Here is a 20,048-nt window from a genome sequence, read left to right as displayed (position 1 = left end):
TACCTGACATTACCGTTGTCGTCAGGAGGAGGAGGAGGATGCCGCCACCGGCCAGAGTCAATCACGCCATTTTCCATGCCGCCACCGGCCAGAGTCAGTAACGCGCGCACCACTGACGGCGCGCCTGCGCCAGGAGGCGCATATAATCGGCGGAGAGCCCCGCTTCGTGGGACGAGCCGGGCGAAGCCCGGGCCAAGGGCGGGCCCGTTTAAGCCCGTTCAAGAACGTTAAAGGACGGGACAGGCCATTCCCCTTTCATCGCGAATCCCGCGGGCTTAACTGTAAGTCACAAACTTCTATTTTTTCACCTAGTGATTACTGTAATGGCTCAGAAGGATGGCAAGCCCAAAGCGCCAAACACAACCTTAATTGGATCCATGGACAAATTTTTAATCAAGGTCAATACCGCATTAGACCAGAGTATCTCCCTGATGGAGAGGCGGGTTTCTCTGGATTTGGAACTCGCCAGGAGATTATCCATGGGGCACATTGCTAATGCACACTCACCAGACCAGCATGCCTTTCTGTCTAATATTGGGGCATCTGTAATCCCAGAATCTTTGCCAAATGGTCTGGTAGAGCGTGACCTGGACAACTCCTCTATAGGGAACCAGTCCACGGTATCTGATCTACTTTTGTTACCTTCCCCCATGGCCTTAGGCGAACCTAGTCCACCTAGGGAGTCATGTACCAGGCAACTCCGGGAAAGACGGCAAGGGGCTGTCCCTAAGAACAAGCAGGGGCTGGCCATTGCACGAAAGGGAAAAAAGAGAAACAACCCAAACATAAGGGAACCCTAATGGCTGAAAAGGGGCAGACGTCCGAGTCCACTCAGGCAATTGTACACTCATCCAATGAGGCTCCTCTGGGGGTGGTATCACAGATCGCGGGTGGAGCTAGTGGCCCAGAGAGTGGGATGGTAATGGAGGAATCCCTACTGGCCAAGATAGGCGATTTACTTAATCTCCTTCTTCGCCCTGTAGATGACAGGTTATCCAGGATATAACAAAAACTTAGTTAGATCGAGTCTATGTCATTGGGAATCGTCAATAGCCTGGACAAGGTGGCCCCTCCCAGAGCTGCTTCTCCCCCGAAGGCTATGCGATCAGGGGGGAATGCAGTTGTCACGACAACTCCTTCAAATCCGAATCTAGCGAAGCAGGTTGCAACAGCTCCCCCAGTGATGGCTCCTGCATTAGGCCCAATTGTATCACATAGCCGAAGTACCCTAGCACATTTGAAAGAAGGGGTTGGGGCTCCCAAGGGGTCTGCTGATGTTGGGGGGTTAATATCGACCTACCATCAGAAGCAAGCCCATACCTGGTAGTTTTGGCTGGGGTCCCGGTTCTAAGAAAGGACGAGCAAGAATCCTTCTCGTCCCTAAGGAACAAGGTGATCGACTGGCTAAATAAATACAGACCTTTACCACGACCCATCTCTAGTAAAATACTTATGGTGCGAAGGGTCTCCTGGGTGGGCCAATCGGTCAAGCATATTAGGGGGGGACTGCATCCTAGTTAATTTTAAAGTTCCTAGGACAGTAGGGAACATTTGTAACTGGAGGCAATCCACCTCTGGTGCTTCCATAGTATCCCTACCTTTGGCTTAATTTTATCCCCCGGGCTACACCCCACCCGCGGATGACGGCTGGTCACTAATTCAGCAGAACGGGAGGAGTTTGACTAATGGGAGCTGGTGCGAGCCCTTACCATCCCCTAATTTAACCTTGTGTCATAACCGGTTTAGTGGTTTAGAGTCTGTGGATTGACTCCAAGCTAAATCAATGGCACCCTCTACTCCAATTGCCCCATTGAGCTCCAGCTGCATCAGTCCCCCCAGGCCTTGTCAATCCCCAGCCCAGGTATCACCAACTATAGCCCCAATCAGACAGGGGGCACTGTCTGATAACAATTTAGGCCCCATCCCCACTAGTTATGAACAGTACTCTTCTAGTGACTCCCCTAGGAACCTTAAAATTGTTTCGTTGAATATAGCGGGCCTGCACAAAAATCTATCCCTACCGGACTGGAATACTTTTATTGATGACTATGATTTGTGCATATTCCAGGAAACATGGAGTCTAGAGCCTTTGTATAAGGCAGGTTTTCGTTGCTTTCACGTTCCAGCTATTTCCTCTGGGCGTGGCCATCCGTCTGGTGGGCTGATAATCTGGATCAAAGCTGCACTTAATTGCAAGATTGTCCATCATCCAAATGTCTCATCGGACCTATTGAGATTGACTATTAAGGACCTACAGAATAACGTTACATTGGAACGTTTTAATATTTATGTCAGAGGCTTGCAAGGGGGGGACAAATACCCAACCATTTCCACTCTTTCAGAAATTCTTACATCCTGCCACTCTGACTCCTTATTTTTGATTGCTGGTGATTTTAACTGCACTTTTGGACCCTTGGCAGTAAATTATGATGCAGGAATAGAGGAAGATGATGTTAGATGGGGTATACCACTCTTGCAGTTCCCGCCTGTGAAAAAATGGTCACTGATTGTTTTACAATTAAATGCACTAACGCTTGGGCATGGTTTAAAAGCTGTTAATAGGCGTTCCCCTTCGGACTTCTCAGGAGCTAATACATATAATAGGGTCTCCTGCCCAAGCAGAATTGACTACATTTTGGTGGACAAAAGGCTATGGAAATACTTGATCGACATGTCAGTCATTCCATCTATCCATAGCGATCATAAACCCTTGTCTCTTTGCATGCGGGAACTGTTGTACCATACGGACCATCGGAGTAGCACCAGGCCCCATTTGCTAACTAAGGCAATAATTCCCTCCAATTGTAAACGATTTATTAAATGGCAAATATTCTCTCTGAATGATCAGAAAATCAGTGCCTTCGATAAAATTATAAGCAAACAGACCTCCAAACTTCTAGTAGTTTGCACGAATGAGGTGGGTCCCTCTGAGGCAGAGACAATCTATACCGAAAACACTGATTTGATAGGATCTCTCTTCACGGAGACCATGGCCCCTAAAAAGTACCCCATGAGTAGGAAACTGGTCGAGCACTGGTATAATAAGAATTGTAAGAGGAAAAAGTCTATCCTGATGCTTGCCATTAAAACTCGCAACCCTTTAGAGGTACGCCTCGCAAGACATCAGTACAGGCAAGCCATATCTGTAGCAAAGAGGGAATGGGAGGATAACCATTGGGCCAACTTGAAAATAGCCAGTCAGTCTAAAAATAGTGAACACTTTTGGGCTTTAGTAAGACAATCAAACGGTTGTGGTTCAGACCAACTTCCCAATTATATTTCTGACAGTGAATGGTTTGACCATTTTAGTACACTTTATGCACGGGATGAGGTTGTAGAGGGTAATGGGCACTGTGGCCACCCATCGGCATTTATGCTGGGCCCATCTGACTCCTTTGACCCTGTAGAGAAAAACGAGGTGGTGGTGGCCATAAACAAAATAGTGCCCGCTAAGGCTCCAGGTCAGGATGGCATACCAGGTGATCTGTTCCTGGCCAAGCCTGAACAATGGGCACCTATTTTGCACTTTTGATCAATGCACTCCTCGAGGGCTCACCGGTACCAATTCCTGGAAAGGGGAAGAGGTGATCCCTATTTATAAGAAAGGGGCCAGGGAGAGCCCTGCCACTACCGCCCTATAAGCCTTATTGACGCTGGCCAGAAGGTGGTTGGCAGGGTGCTACTAGAGAGAATCTCTTGTGGGCGGAAGAGAATAACATCATATCACAGTACCAGGCGGGGTTCAGGCCATGTACGAGTACAATCGACCAGGCTTTTAGGCTGGTGCTATTGCACTGGAAGGTTGTAAGTATTGGCAAGGGTGGTCTCTACCTCGCATTCATAGACCTGAAGACCGCCTTCGACCTGGTTCCCCGTGAGCGTCTTTGGTCGGTCCTGCAGGATATGGGGCTCCCCATTCTGAACCTCTTAGCCCGCATGCATGAAGGGAACTATGCACGAATCAGGTGGGGTTCTCAGGCTAAAAAAACAGACAAGATCCCTGTAAATAGAGGTGTCTGCCAGTGATGCGTCCTGGCCCCTACCCTCTTCACGTTGTTTGTAAATGGGGTAGTTTCCTTCTTGTCTGACATTAATGCCGATGCCCCCGTCCTGGCTGGTGTTAAGGTCCCCACACTACTCTTTGCGGACGATACGCTGCTGGTTTCGAAAACTCCAGCGGGCCTACAGAAGCTGCTTGATCGGTTCTGTTTGTTCTGCAAATTGAGGGGCCTAGTTATCAATACCACCAAAACGAAGCTCCTCTATTTTAATCCAAGCAGGGCTGCCAAATTCACCCTTATGCTCAAAGGTGAGCCCCTGGAATGTGTAAAAGTTTTTGATTATTTGGGGATCAGATTTGCGGATAATCTCAAATGGCAGCCGCACATTGAAAAAATGGCTTTAAGCCATAAGCGGGTTACGGGTGTCATTGGGAGAGAACATCGAGCTTCGACCTCTAGACCCATTGCTCCTGCCCTGGAGATCTATGCTGCAAAGGCAAAAGGCAGTGCATTATATGGAGCGGAGCTCTGGGGCTTCAATAATGTAGATGCCCTCATGACAGCAGAAAACAAGTTCTTCAGAGAGCTTGTTTCACTTCCTAGGGGATCACCTAGTAAACCTCTTTTGAGTGATATGGGCCGACGCTCAATTAAGGACTTGATCGACCTACGCCCCATTTATACTGGGGTCGCCTCTGGCGTACCCCAGAGTTATCCAGCTACGCCGATGGCCTAAAGGAAGTAATGAATCTCCAGGGATCTTACAAGATCGCCTGGTTAGTTAACATCAAAAGACTTCTTTTGGCCATCGGCCTTGCTCCTGCATGGGAGCTAGGGGCTCCAGTGTCCAAATTGACAATCAAGAGATTATATTGGGTATGGGTTGAAAATCAAGCTCACAGAGATCCCAATCAGGGCAGGATGAGTGATGAGTTTCGTCACCATAAGACAGTGCCTCGCTTTGAGCCGACCTGGATTTTATCCAGAAACCCAGGGACAGGGCCCTTTTCATTCAGCTTAGAATGGGAACTCTTCCAGTCCATGAGCGTACCCACAAGTGGAAACCTCCTAATCAAACCCCTGCCGATTGCCCATTTTGTACTGGGATAGTTGAAACCATTCCACACTTGTTCTTTGTATGTAAGGCTTACTCCAAACCGAGGGAAAAATGGTTAAGACCTGTTTGTCGATTGCTAGATACAAGGAACCATTCAACTGCCCTTAGAATCCTTCAAGCAGAGGCAAACACTACGTTAGCCTGTGGGGTGGCCAAATATTTAAGCTGGGCCTGGCTGATAAGATCAAAAGCCTTACGATGATTCTGTATTGCTATTCCTTGGTAAAGATGTCAGTGGTTTTAGATTTTTTTTAAACATTTTTAGCCATTGTATTTTAATGATGTCTGTTGCACAGAATCACTATCCAAAGCTGACTCGTGGTTTAATATCCCTTTTAACCATTGTATTGTATAATTGATTGTTTTTTACTGTTTTTTACTTTTACTGTTTGAAGGATATGTACTTTTTAAACGTGATGTGCTTTTTAAGATATTTTATATCGAAATAAAGCTTTGTTGAAATGAAATTGTTAATCACAGTGGTGTGCAAATCATACAATGCATAAAAATAATCATAAGTTAAAAAACCTCGATACAGTCAATCCAATAAGAAGTTGTGGCTGAGCTAATGTCTTATTCGACGCGTGTTTCGGCGTGTGAGGACGCCTTCGTCAGGAGAATTTTATGTAGGCCACAATATTCCTAAAATTTATAAAAAACATAGTCTATTTCAGAATTCCAGTACATGTTTGGTCAGAATATACAGTAGACATAATCATGATCCTGTTTATTATCTTTAATAACATACACATTCTAACAACGATTACTCAACAAATGTATTACCTTCACAGAATTGTCAGAAACATGGAAGAGAAAAGTATGAAAAAGCTTATATAGAGAAGTAGATCACAGAACTTAGAGCAGGAAGGGGCTGGGGATAGATAGAATTAGATAGAAATGAGGATTTAGATAATGAAAAGGGTGTCGAGTTAGTAGAGGATGATATCATCTGGACCTTGTATATTTCAAGGCTAAAGAATTAATGAACATCAGAGTGATTATCATAAGTGATGAACAGTTGAAATAGATGGATATGAAATACACTGAGTGCAGTGATATACCAGGAAATAGCGTGATTAGCCCAGGGTAACCATGATTAGATGTGATTGATATAAGGTGAGCACCATGTAGTTGCAGTAATACCTGGGTCTGCAAGGACCTGTATGATAAATCAGCAAGGCATGAAATACCGGAGAGTACGATCTTGGTGGTCAAAGCTATATCAAAAGGAAAATGAATAGCAGGGTATTAAGGAAGGTTTCAAATCCAAAAGGTGTAAATAGCAACCTGATCAAAAGATTAGTTACTCATGACTTACTCTGAGTGGATTAATATGCTGCTTATGTCTACTGTATATTCTGACCAAACATGTACTGGAATTCTGAAATAGACTATGTTTTTTATAAATTTTAGGAATATTGTGGCCTACATAAAAATCTCTGATCGAAGGCGTCCTCACACGCTGAAACGCGCGTCGAATGAGACGTTAGCTCAGCCACAACTTCTTATTGGATTGACTGTATCTACGTTTTTTAACTTATGATTATTTGTATGCAATGTATGATTTGCACACCACTGTGATTAACAATTGGTTTTTACATGTATTTTTTATAAAGTATCTATCTCAATAACTATAATAAAAATATTTTCCTGTACATGTTTTTGTTAGTTTGAAATGTTCTATTATCTACACATTCTTTTATTGTTTATTGCATTGTAAACTGTCTAGGAAGATACCCGCATATTGTTTTTCCCTGTCCTAGAAGACTCTGATTGTCAGGGGGTCCCTGTTTTCAGATATATTTACCCACAGCCTGACTGTGTGGGACTGTTCACTGTTCTGATCCATATTAGGACTTTTTATCCATTAAGCTCTATTATTATAATATCGTTGATTATATTTACCTTCTTTATATTTCATTGTTTTTCTCTTCTCTATCTCTCTCAGCTACTACTCCTCTCACTTACCTGTATCTACTTCCTACATTCATCATGGCCCAACTGAAACCCTTCGGGTTCTCTGATGAGGACTTCGCGCTCCTTGTAGGTACTAGCACCTCATTTGCAAGTAGCTCTAAGACTAACAATAGTAGCAATGAAGACATCAATAAACTTCTAGATTTAAAGAAGAAATTAACCAGAATAGAGGCTCATGGTGAATTCATGTTAAGTTACTTAAAAACTGGAATAATTCCACAAGGGTTACACGTCCGTAACATTCCTGGACTCTTTATTCAATATAAAGAATTCCTTGAAAAATGGAGTATGATAGCGAGTCGTTGTTCCCGTGATCTTATGATCCTAATAGTAGAAACAGCTAGGGACCTCGCATCAGTACTCAAACAAGAAATCCTTGACCTAGAGGAAAAGATTAAAAAAGAGATCAATGTTGAGGAAGCATCGAAAAAGATAGAGGAGTGCAACAAAGAACTAGTGCCCTTTGCTGAATATCTCAATAAAAGGAAGTCAGACAAATTAACTAAGGACAAAAGGTTCTGCACCACAGAATGTACCTATCCCTATCTTCATGCAGACTTCAATAAACAAAACCATTATCCCAACGACCAAACATCGAAACCACAAAAAGTCCAGACGTTCTCTGATACATCAGACTCAGATAATGAAGGCCCCACCCACACCTTTGACTCCCCTCACACTTATAACTCTTTTAATCCAAATAACAATCAACAATCTTTTTTAGGACAGCGCGGGCCACGAAGAGGCAAACAAAGAGTCAGATTCCAACCACAGATACAACACAGAGGGAACTACCAGACACCACAATATCAACCGGATCCCCAGTATCTACTGGAAACTCGTAACCGGCAGTACTGGAAGCGAGTAATGTGATTCCCATCTTTAATCTGTCATCGCATACACTCAACAATGATGACGTGAATCTCCTCTCTAAAGGTTTATCGTTAGTCCCTCATGCCCCTGACAATATTTTTGAGCTTTTTCAGGACATTCATTCTTTCTTCCGAAAGATACGACTCAAAAAGTTCTTTGACCCCCCTGATACCAGAGATAATTTCCCTGACATCAATAGTACTCTATCCATACTGTCCAGTTTCACCCCAAATCTTGAACAGGTAGGAGCAGAAGTTGCCACCTTTGAAAGTGTAGTTATTAAACAGTTACAACAACAATTGAAATTCACTCCTAAACCGTTATACAATCTCACCCAAAATGAATTTTTATCCATGAAAGAATTAGCTGCCAACAAATCCCTCACTGTTAAATGTTGTGACAAGGGAGGGGGCATAGTCGTTAAAAACACCAACGACTATGAGAACAACATTCTAAGCATGTTGGCGAACAAAACTTTCTATTCTAATATCAAGACCAATCCTACACAAAGGATTCAAAAAAGAATTACAAACCTGACTGATTTAGCACTAAAGGAAGGCTTTATCAACACTAAACAACATCAATACCTTAACTTCTCTCAAAGTAAAACTTCCTGCATATATGGAGTTCCGAAAATCCATAAGAATGACACAAACCCCCCGTACAGACCAATTGTCTCCACCATTGGAACTGAACCCCTGTCCAAATTTGTTGATAACTTATTAAGACCCTATATCCCACTAACTAAATCATATATACAGGATACTAGGGACATTATCAACAAAGTTGAAAATCTACAGTTTAACCATCACCAAGATGTCCTAGTGACTCTAGACATCGAGTCGCTGTATAGCAACATACCCCAGGTTGGAGCCTTACAGGCTATTGACTGGTTCATCGACACATTTAATATTGCATGCCCTAAACCTTTTATTCTGGAAATCCTACAAATAATACTATCTGAAAACATCTTTTCCTTTGGCAGCCACATCTACCGCCAAACAAAGGGTGTCAGTATGGGGGCATCGGTAGCCCCATCAATTGCCAATATAGACATGGCAATGTGGGAATCGAAATTCATCTTTAACAACTGGTCCAGATACATTGATGACATCTTCTTTATCTGGACCGGTGGGGACACCTTAACCAACTAGATCGAATGGCTCAACCTCACAGACCCCAATCTAAACTTTACATCCAACAGCAGTAGTAGTAAAGTAGAATTTCTGGACATCAACATCCTTGATCGACTTGGACACCTAGAGGTAGATCTTCACATCAAACCCACTGCCCACAACAACCTTCTTCATTTTTGTAGTTTTCATCCCCGTAACCAAAAAGATAGTATCCCTTTCTCCCAGTTTTTACGTGTCAGACGTAATTGTTCTAGTCTAGCTGAATTTGACGAACAATCCATTGCTATGAAAATCAAATTTCAAGAGCGAGGATATCCACACAGACTCATCAGAGAATCATACAAAAGAGCAAGATTCTTTGACAGAGATAGCCTCCTCAGAACACAAATCAAACAGAGTAAACCCCCCTTAGTATATATCACCAAACACTCCACCCTAGATGCGACAGTAAAACATGTAATTAACAAAAATTGGCACATCTTAAATTGTAATGCCGACGCAAACACCAATCCGGAGAAACCCACATTTGCTCACCGCAGGAACAAGAATCTAAAAGATATCATTGTTCATTCTAAATTTGAGGATCACAAATTGAAAGCACCGTTCATTCAAAAATCTATTAACAACCAACATCCCATCAAAGGTACAGTTAAATGTGCCCAATGCAAATCTTGTGAGTCCATCATTCCAGGTGAAACATTTACACACAACGGCACTACCACTAAGGCATCAGAAATGTGGAACTGCAAGACACAGAATGTAATTTATCTCATTCTGTGCCCCTGCAACTCTGCATACATTGGAGAAACTGCTAGAGCGATACATGTTCGCATAGCAGAACATAGATCATCAATCAAAACCTCTAAAATGATGGCCCCCTTACTCAACTTCTTATTGGATTGACTGTATCTACGTTTTTTAACTTATGATTATTTTTATGCATTGTATGATTTGCACACCACTGTGATTAACAATTAGTTTTTACATGTATTTTTTTATAAAGTATCCATCTCAATAACTATAATAAAAGTATTTTCCTGTACATGTTTGTGTTAGTTTGAAATTTTCTATTTCCTACACATTCTTTTATTGCTTATTGCATTGCAAACTGTCTAGGAATATACCCACATATTGTTTTTCCCTGTCCTAGAAGACTCTGATTGTCAGCTGGTCCCTGTTTTCACATATATTTCAACACAATATCCCACACCAAAATATATCTATCTTAATATATGTGAGAAGTTAGCCTGGCGTATGATGTCCACTATTCTAGTGGGCACCTTGCACCAGTCTAAACGACCCTTATTGACGGTGGTTGTAAAGTCAACCTTATAGACAAGCTATTTCAGTGGTGGCATGGACCAGCAGTCTTAGGCTAAGACTTCAGAGAGCATGTGAAGCAAGCTGTTTTACCAATTATAATCCCTTGAATACAAAATGAAAGGACACCACACAAGGTATATATCAAATATATATGTATTTATTTCTAACACAACCCCTCTGCACTCTTTATGAGGTCAGAGATCGAAGTGCATCACAAGTTACTCAATAAGCATATGATATGTTGCACAAATGCAGTTATGCCCTAGGGGCCTCACAAACCATATACTAAGTAAGTGGTATAAGAACCACTACAGAAATAGTGAGTAGGCCTAGGGCCTAGGGAATCGCTGGGGCTACACTAAACAACCAAAGGTTAGGAAGTAGGAGACCCACGGGAGACGCGTGCAGTGTCTAAACACAGTCGCGAGTTACCATTGACTTATAATGGAGAACGAAGAAGTTACAAAGTTATTGCTTAAGGACACTTCTGGATGGATAACGGCAAAACCCCTTTAGACTAGAACACTTTGAGAGTCAAGAGTCACGCGAGCACCGGAGTACTCCTGTTACCTCACCCAGGGAAGCCGGGTGCATAGGTGTCTTTACGTGTTGGTTTCGTCGTCGTTTTCTATGGAGATCTGCAAAGAAGTGCTGCAGGCGACCAGAGGAAAAGTGTCCAGGTGGATCCAAGGGTGGATCGGTGAAGTGAAGAACCTGAAAGCAGAGGGGGCAGAGTCTGGGTCACTAGCCAGTAACCAGGAAGGAACCAGGCGATGTCGCAATGATATCAGGTGAAGAGGTGAAGCTTGTCTCTGCAGCCACGAGGACCAGGAGATGTTGATGAAAACCAGAAGCTGGATTTGAGCTGTCCCACAAAGGATCTAGTAGTCTGCAGTGTCAGTATCCAGACTAGACCCAACAAGCGTTGGCAAACGCAATCCACGTAGGAAGTGAAGATGGGCTTCGGGTCAGACCAGTAAGGTCTGAGGAGATTCTCCTTTGCAGGGAAGCTGGAGCAAGCCTGGAGCAACCAGGAAACAGTTTGGTTTCAAAGGATTGCCTTTATGGGGCTCACTAGCCAGCGGGCTAGCAACCGGGAAGATGTGTTGAGCTGAAATGCAAGAGCGGGCCCCACGCGGCACTCGTGGAGTATGGAGGGCTGAGCTTCGGTGCAAATGGCGCTCAAGTCTGGGGCTTCTCGTACCCCAATGCACGACTACCGGGTACCTTTGCTGTTAGCAAAATGCAGGATATCCAGGGTGTCCAGTCCCACGTCTCTCATGTCAGCCACGGGTCTCAGCTTTGCTGTGGATGTGGGTCAGAGACAGAGAAGTCTGGAAGTCCAGTTCTTGTGTCGCTGAGTCTTCGGGTTCTGGCAGGAGCATCGACAAAGCAGACCGGCAAGTTACTGGTAGTGCCTGTTTGCACAGGGTGGTCACTCCTTGACCACGAGGGAGATGTCTTCAGTCTTATAATCGCAATTGAACGTCGAAGGTCCAAGAGTTCTGAATCAAAGTTTCATTCCAGGTTAGTCGAAAGTCCTGGGGACACAGCTCCTATATTTATACTGATTTTAGGGGCTGGGTTACCTGCTAGGTCCCTCCTATGGGTGGACATGGGAAGGGGGTGGTTACACCCCTTTCCCTTTGTCCAATTTTGCACCAGAGTGGGGCTGGAGTGCCCCAGCAACTGGTTTGAATCGGGCTATGCATGGAGCAGCTTGTGTGCCCCAGGCAGTGTCTCAAAAAGCATCTGCTGATGCAGCCCTCCCTGTCCAAATACACATCTACCTGTCTGGGGAGGTGCTGGCACCTCCCTGGACAGGAAACCTATTGTCCAGGCCTCCCCTGCCAAAGTTTTGTCCAGCAGCAGGAGGTCAGTCTTCTGTCTGTGGCAGCAGCATCCATTTTGTGATGCTGGGGCTCTGTTTAACTTTAACCGGGTAAAGCAGTAACCTACATGTCTTTTCCCTCTAGAAGGGTGGAATGCTACCCCCGCCACCAGAATTGGCAGGGGGTAGTATTTCAAAGTGTTTGACACCTTACACAACATGTTTTGATAAAGCCAAATCAAAGTTAGCATTAACCGCGAGGATTATAATGCACTTAAGAGTATATGGTATGGCTATATCATAGAACAGCTATAAGGAGATGGTTCCGAAAGCTGAAGAGGAGCTCAGCTCATACTAGGGCACCCTCTCACATAAAAACAAGCACTCTGCCTCCAGGATTGTCGAGGCCTACCATAGGAGTGACTTATAGGTGCATATGTGTCTATATATATGGGTAGATCTAGGTATACTATATCTAAGTAAGGTGTGAATACACCACCTTACCCAAGCAGAGTGATCAGCCTGTGGTGTCAGTTTGGATGGCCAGCCAGGGGTGGCATAATACATGCTGCAGCCCCTGGTAGGCCTTGGATGCACCTGTGCCCTGGGTACCTATGGTACACTATACAGGGGCTCACAAGGGTGACCCAATACCCAATCAGGCATGTACCTAAAGTACATGGAGTCCAGTTTATAGGGAGAGCAGATAGCCTGGGGCCCTGAATAGCAGGATCCCAGGCCAACTAAGTCAAAAACCAGCAAATCACTAGGCAAAAAGTTGGGGTAACCATATAGTCAGATATCCACCTTCCTACACAACCCCCAATCCCCCCCCCCCCAACGAAAGGAGATAAGGCTATCCTTGTCCAGGTAAGCCTATATTGCCTACTTGGCCATATAAGGAAGTACCTGCACTAGCATGGTTACCCCCTGTCTCATGGTCCACTAAGCAATCCCTCACCATAAGGGTATCAGAGGGTCTCCACCATTGGGAATCTCTACCTGTGGTTTGTTTTGGCAAAGTAAAAGGCTGGTGCTGGGATGGAGTACTGAAGTGAGGCAACACTAATGTAGGGCTCAGCTTATTCCAATCACTATCTACCATGTATGCCTTTCTTTCCATGACTGAGTTGCACTGTGCTCTCAGGGTCAACCTCTGGCTGCCTACAGCTGGAGGCTGGGTCCCTTTTGCCGGACCACTGGAGGGACAGGTCAGGTTTGGGGCCCCTAGGTCCCAGGTTTGCATGTGCCCAACAGAGTCCATCTGGGGGAGGTTCTTACCTAAGGGTAAGGTCGATCCCTCAGAGGGTTGAGGAATTTTTCACCTGGCTAGGGCTTCTAGACTGGGTGCCCCTAATCTGATGATGGGGGGTTCCTCTGGACAGGGGGCACTTTGGAGTCCACTGGTTTCCCTGATCTCTACAGCCCTGGGCTGACTGAGGCAGGGTAGGGAGGGACAGGTTACCTGCTCCAGACTGGGTACCACATTGGAAGGGTCCACTGACATCAGGGGCTCTGCCAGGCCAGGCCTTACTACCTCTGGGGCAGTCTCATCACAAGAGGTAGGGTCAGTTCCCTGAGGAGGCTGACCCTCACCTAATGTCTGGTGGGAGGGAAACTTTTCTTCCTCCCCAATGCTCTCTGTCTGAGAGGAGTGATCCATAGTTTCAGGCTTCACAACACAAAAATCTGTTTGAGTTTGGGCTGTGACCATCACAGCCCTACCAACCTTTTCAGGAAGGCCTACGATTTTGGAATGGGTTTCTTTTTCTCTCTCAGCCCAGGCTGAGATCTCAAGATCATTGCCCAGTAAACAATCTACAGGCAAGTTTGTAGACACGGCCACTCTCTTTGGGCCAGTGACACCTCCCCAGCTGAGATTTACTACTGCCATATCATGATCTTTCTGCACTCCTTCAATATTGGTCACCTGGTATGTGAACCCAGGTAAAAGCTTCTAAGGTGACTAGTCTCTCAGTCACCATAGTGATGCTAGCCCCTGTATCCCTACAGGCCTCAGCTTTCTGTCCATTGATGTGGGGCTCCTGTCTGTTCTTGCCCAAAGTATTGGGACAAGCAGTGAAGTTGGCAAACCCCATGCCATTCTCACAGACTAGAGTTGCTGTAATAGGGGACGTGGTTAGGCCAGAGTCCACCTGAGTTCCCCAAGTAAACCTAGCCACCGTTTTGGGGGGACTCCCACCACCTGTGGGATTACTACTAGTAGTAACAGGAGGTGTTGGAGTATTACTTGGAGGAACATTTTCCTTATTGCTGGCTTTTGGGCAACTGCTGTCAGTTTTCCAGTGGCCAGGTTGTCTACATACATGGCAATAAGGTTTCTTAACATTAGAGAAAGGAGTTTGGGACCCACCCTCCTCAGAGGATTTTTGGGCCCCTGTAGTGGATTTGTCCTTAGATTTATCCCCACCTTTCTCTTGAGGTTTGGTAGAATCTTTCTTCTGGTCACCACCCTGATTTTTAGGCCTCACCCTGGTTCTGACCCATTCGTCTGCCTTCTTTCCCAATTCTTGGGAAGAGGTCATATCAGAGTCCGCCAGATGCTGATGTAGAAGCTGGTGTTTACAATTATTAAGGATCTGCTCCCTCATAATCAAACTATACAACCTTGTATAGTCTTGTTCTTTATAACCAGCTCTCCAGAGCCTTATTAGCGCAATCTACAAAATCAGTCCAGTCCTGAGTCTGTGTCTTCTGGGTGTCTCTGAACAGCAACCTGTACTGCTCAGTGGTTAGGCCAAACCCATCTCTTAGAGCACTCTTCAGGACAGTGTGGTTGTCAGCATCCTGTTCACTAACTGTTAGGAGCGTATCTCTGCTTTTATCTGAAAAGGAGAGCCACACGATTGCTGCCCATTGCTCCTTGGGGACCTTTTGCACTTTGCAGGCCCTTTCCAAAGCAGTTATCCACTTGTGGATGTCATCCCCAACCTGATAGGGAGGGACAATCGTGTTCAGGTTTCTATGGTCATGAGACCTTTCCCTATCTCTAGGAATATTGCTGCCACCAGTGGGCTCTAACCCACTTAACTTTTTCTCTCTTTCAAGAACCAGGGTCTCTTTTGCAAGGGCAACTTCTTACCTCTTGATCCTAAGATTTACTTCCTTCATCCTAACTTTGTGCTCTCTCTCTTCTGAGGGGAAGTCATCCTCCTCACAGCAGAGGCACTGGACCCTACTGTGGAATCAGAATGACCAGAACCACTGGACAGTGATCTGTTCCTTCTGTTTCCACGGTTAGGCCTACTTGGAAGGTTAGAGGGGGGCCTACCCTGGCCCTCTCCACCTCCAGATAGTTATGTATTGCCCAGGTCAGGTTCAACTACTGTATCCTGGTCATCATCCTCATCTGAGACCAATGGATCTTCTCAAGTTGGATTTCCCTCTGTTGATGGATGGCCCCCCTCTCCACTACCCTGGTTACCTGGGTCTGATGCATTCTCTACATCATGAGCCACTAAGAGATCAACCAGGTGGTTAAAGGTTGGACTCTGTACTTGTCTCAACTTTCTGACTGCACACAGGCTTCTAAGTTCATTAAAAGTGAATGAGTCATACTTCATACTTAGAAGGCACTCTCTGGGTGTCTTCTTGAAGAGGTCCACTAGGGCCTGCTTCCAAGGACATTTTCTAGTGAGGTCTGGTGTGTGCACCTACCTACACTAAATGGTTTCCTACTAGACCCTCTCTAGGAGTTGTAGTCAGGGAGTGCTAAGCCCTTCCACCTACAACTGCTAAGTTCAGTAGAACTTAAAGTATTATAAGAACTTGATTTATATGTACCTAAAGGTACCTTAATGTGATCTTTCAAATGATATCTCAAGATTATATGGCAAAACAACAGCAAGCTCTTATCCCATCCGCTGCACACCAATGTGAGAAGTTAGCCTGGCATATGATGTCCACTATTATAGTTGGCACCTTCAACCAGTCTAAACAACTCTTATTGATGGAGGTTGTAAAGCCAACCTTATAGACAAGCTATCCTAGTGGTAGCATGGACCAGCAGACTTAGGCTAAGACTTCAGAGAGCATGTGAAGCAAGCTGCTTTACCAATTATAATCCCTTCAATACCAAATGAAAGGACACCACACAAGGTATATATCAAATATATATGTATTTATTTCTAACACAACCCCTCTGCACTCTTTATGAGGTCAGAGATCGAAGTACATCACAAGTTTCTCAGTTAGCATACAATAAGTTGCACAAATACAGTTATGCTCTAGGGGCCTCACAAACCATATACTAAGTAAGTGGTATAAGAACCACTACAGAAAGAGTGAGTAGGCCTAGGGCCTAGGGAATCGCTGGGGTTACACTAAACAACCAAAGGTTATGAAGTAGGAGACCCACGGGAGAAGTGTGCAGTGTCTAAACACAGTCGCGAGTTACCATTGATTTATAATGGAGAACGAAGAAGTTACAAAGTTACTGTTTAAGGACACTTCCGGATGGACTATGGTAAAACCCCTTTAGACTAGGACACTTCGAGAGTCAAGACCCACCGGAGCACCGGAGTACTCGTGTTACCTCACCCAGGAAAGCCGGGTGCATAGGTGTCTTTTCGTGTCGGGTTTCGTCGTCGTTTTCTATGGTGATCTGCAAAGAAGTGCTGCAGGCGAACAGAGGAAAAGTGTCCAGGTGGATCCAAGGGTGGATCGGTGAAGTGAAGAACCTGAAAGCAGAGGGGACAGAGTCTGGGTCACTAGCCAGTGACCAGGAAGGAACCAGGAAGGACCCAGGCAATGTTGCGATGATCTCAGGTGAAGAGGTGAAGCTTGTCTCTGCAGCCACGAGGACCAGGAGGTGTCAATGACAACCAGGAGCTGGATTCGAGCTGTCCAATAAAGGATCTAGTTGACTGTGGCGTTGGTATCCGGACTAGACCCAACAAGCCTTGGCAAATGCAATTCACGCAGGAAGTGAAGACCAGCAAGGTCTGAGCAGCTTCTCCTTTGCAGGGAAGCAGGAGCAAGCCTGGAGCAGCCAGGAAAGCAGTTTGGTTTCAAAGGTTTGTCTTCAAGGGGCTCACTAGCCAGCGGGCTAGCAACCGGGAGGATGCGTTGAGCTGAAATGCAAGAGCGGGCCCTACGCAGCCCTCGTGGAGTGTGGAGGGCTGAGCTTCGGTGCAAATGGCGCTCAAGTCTGGGGCTTCTCTTACCCCAATGCTCAACTACAAGGGTACCTCGGTAGACGAGCTGTTAGCAAAATGCAGAATATCCAGGGTGTCCGGTTAGAGAAGTCTGGAAGTCCAGTTCCTGTGTCGCTGAGTCTTCGGGTTCCGGCAGGAGTGTCGACAAAGCAGACCGGCAAGTTACTGGTGGTGCCTGTTTGCACAGGGTGGTCACTCCTTGACCACAAGGGAGATGTCTTCAGTCTTCTAGTCACAATAGAACATCGAAGGTCCAAGAGTTCTGTATCAAAGTTTCGTTCCAGGATAATCTAAAGTCCTGGGGACACAGCTCCTATCTTTATACTGATTTTAGGGGCTGGGTTACCTGCTAGGTCCCTCCTATGGGTGGACCTGGGAAGGGGGTGGTTACACCCCTTTCTCTTTGTCCAGTTTCAAGCCAGTTGCTGGAGTGCCTCAGCAACTGGTAAAGCAGTAACCTACATGTCTTTTCCCTCTAGAAGGGTGGAATGCTAACCCCGCGCCAGAATTGGCGGGGGTAGTATTCCAAAGTGTTTGACACCTTACACGATATGTTTTGATAAAGCCAAACCGCGAAGTTAGCATTAACCGCGAGGATTATAATGCATTTAAGAGTATATGGTATGGCTATATCATAGAACAGCTATAAGGAGATGGTTCCGAAAGCTGCAGAGGGGCTCAGCTCATGCTAGGGCACCCTCTCACATAAAACCAAGCACTCTGCCTCCAGGATTGTCGAGGCCTACCAAAGGAGTGACTTATAGGTGCATATGTGTCTATATATATGGGTAGTGGAGTGGTGTGGCTCACTAGTTAGAGGCGGCAGACCCGGAAGCAGAGAACGGCCCGGGACCAGGGTTCAATTCCCGACGCGGCAGGGTTGTGGACCAGGGTCAACGGACTCGATAATTTTCACCTCGGTGCCTACTCTAACCTGGGATCACACTCGGCAACTCTGGGCATTAAGCTTGCCTCATCTCTACAACGGCCCCCTACAGACGCCGGGGATGCCTGGTTTCACCTTGGAGATACCCAGAAGGGACCATCTCACAGGGAAAGCCAGGACGGGTTCCCCAGCTGTCTTCAGCGCTAGGACACCCCGAGATGGGGTAACAGTGCGCTTTACAAGTATCACCATTACCATTACCATTAGATATAGGTATACTATATCTAAGTAAGGGGTGTTTACACCACCTTACCCAAGCTGAGTGATCAGCCTGTGGTGTCAGTTTGGATGGCCAGCCAGGGGTGGCATAATACATGCTGCAGCCCCTGGTAGGCCTTGGATGCACCTATGCCCTGGTTACCTATGGTACACTATACAGGGGCTCACAAGGGTGACCCAATACCCAATCAGGTATGTACCTAAAGTACATGGAGTCTATTTTATAGGGAGAGCAGATAGCCTGGGGCCCTGAATAGCAGGATCCCAGGCCAACTAAGTTGAAAACCAGCAAAACACTAGGCAAAAAGTTGGGGTAAGCATATAGTCAGATATCCACCTTCCTACAATATACACTATTTTCTCATAATCCTTCTTATCTAGGTATTGTGTAAACATCACAATCCTGTATAACCTGAAAAAATTCACTCTTATTTTTATAATTGAGCATGATGTTAACATATTAGCACTGTTTTTAAATCGCTACCCTGCCCCAACTTTCTTTTCGTAGCTGAATTCAATTATTGAGTTTTGATTGTTGGATGTTATAAATCCTATATTCACGACCTGTTATTATTTATTGGTCCACCTTCTTTCATTCTCGTCCTTAATCCTAATCGGTAAACACAATTAGTTATTGAGATGACAACTCTCCATGTTTATTGTATTATAATTTCCAAAATCCAAACTACGTACCAGTATTCTTAGTTTCACATCTGGATTAAATTTCAACTTAATTTGACGGCAGGAGTTTTTCTTATATCACTTAAAAGTAAAGAGTATAAATCTAATTATATTAAAACAATTCTTCTATCTACATGATCTTCACTCTACTGAAGCATTTATGCCCCTGCTGTTCTATTTCAAGTTGCTTCACCATTGAGAACATCCTGTCTATTGTACAAATTTGGTAGCTAATCCTCCTCCCTAGCTTTGTTTTTCTTTTTTTCGCAAAAATCACGAATCTCACGTATATATCTATAACTCGATTATAATTCAACATCAGGTACCTGCGTCTTATGCCAGAATCTATTTTCTCTGTTCATAGTCCATGTTCATCCTGTCCTTGTTCCTATGAATATTGTCCTCAATCCTATTTAATAAACCCACAAATTATTCTTATATCCGCTATGTGATTAAAATGTTATTTCTACTAAGTGAATGAATCCACTTACCGTTGTTTCCTATTTATTCAATCCTCCAAAAATTCTTTCCTCCAAGATGATCCTTCTTGTATTCACAATTCATTTGGTCTTGATACAAATGACACCTAATTTCCTGTAACATGTAAAAAAATCCAACATAAATCCACCCCAATAATACTCCAATTTCTTCCATAAGTTAACCCTATCCACTTACAGTATGTATATTCACTAATCTTATCTTATATCTACGTTATTCCCTTATTGTCTAACCTTTCACATAGTCGACACGTCAGTCACCATTCCCTG

This window comes from Lissotriton vulgaris, chromosome 12 (genome assembly GCF_964263255.1).
Source record: "Lissotriton vulgaris chromosome 12, aLisVul1.2, whole genome shotgun sequence".
NCBI classification, from domain to species: domain Eukaryota; kingdom Metazoa; phylum Chordata; class Amphibia; order Caudata; family Salamandridae; genus Lissotriton; species Lissotriton vulgaris.
The sequence above is the reverse complement of the archived record's forward strand: the minus strand, read 5'-3'. Positions refer to the sequence as shown.